Here is a 607-nt window from a genome sequence, read left to right as displayed (position 1 = left end):
TTTTTAGTGTTATTTGGTTCTTTTTTTTCTGGGATTCTGGAACAGATAATATGTCTGTGCTAGGAGAAAAGGTTTTTGTCTGATGTTTGAGTTGAGTGATCTATCATGTGGAAGCCATCTCTTTTTAAACTTGTTTCAAAAGCATATCAGGATCAACTACTGCTGCAACATTTCCCAAGGGAATCGTCTAGTTGCCCAATACTGTGTAGCTGTCACTTCTTTTGTATGCATTCGTATAGTACTACATCAAAGAAATTGTCAAGATGCTCATTTAGTCTTCTATACCTGCATATATATACTCAAATTTCTCATTACTTTGGATGTTCCTTATTCCTTCCTCTGTAAACTACCTGGCAATTTTGTAAGTTTAACTGTAACATAATAATCTGATAATGATATCTCATTGTTCGATCTGTGATTAATTATAAACAAATCTAGACATAAAGAAAAGTTCTAACCAACTACTGCGAAGTTCCTTTCATCATCATATATATATAGCTAGAGATTTAGAATATATCAACCTCAAATGTCAGCATCGATCAATTATTCTGAACCAGTCTCATCTCCTCAACTTGAAATATATATATATATATATATATACACACGA

Source organism: Fragaria vesca, linkage group LG5, assembly GCF_000184155.1.
Source record: "Fragaria vesca subsp. vesca linkage group LG5, FraVesHawaii_1.0, whole genome shotgun sequence".
Taxonomy (NCBI): domain Eukaryota; kingdom Viridiplantae; phylum Streptophyta; class Magnoliopsida; order Rosales; family Rosaceae; genus Fragaria; species Fragaria vesca.
The sequence above is the reverse complement of the archived record's forward strand: the minus strand, read 5'-3'. Positions refer to the sequence as shown.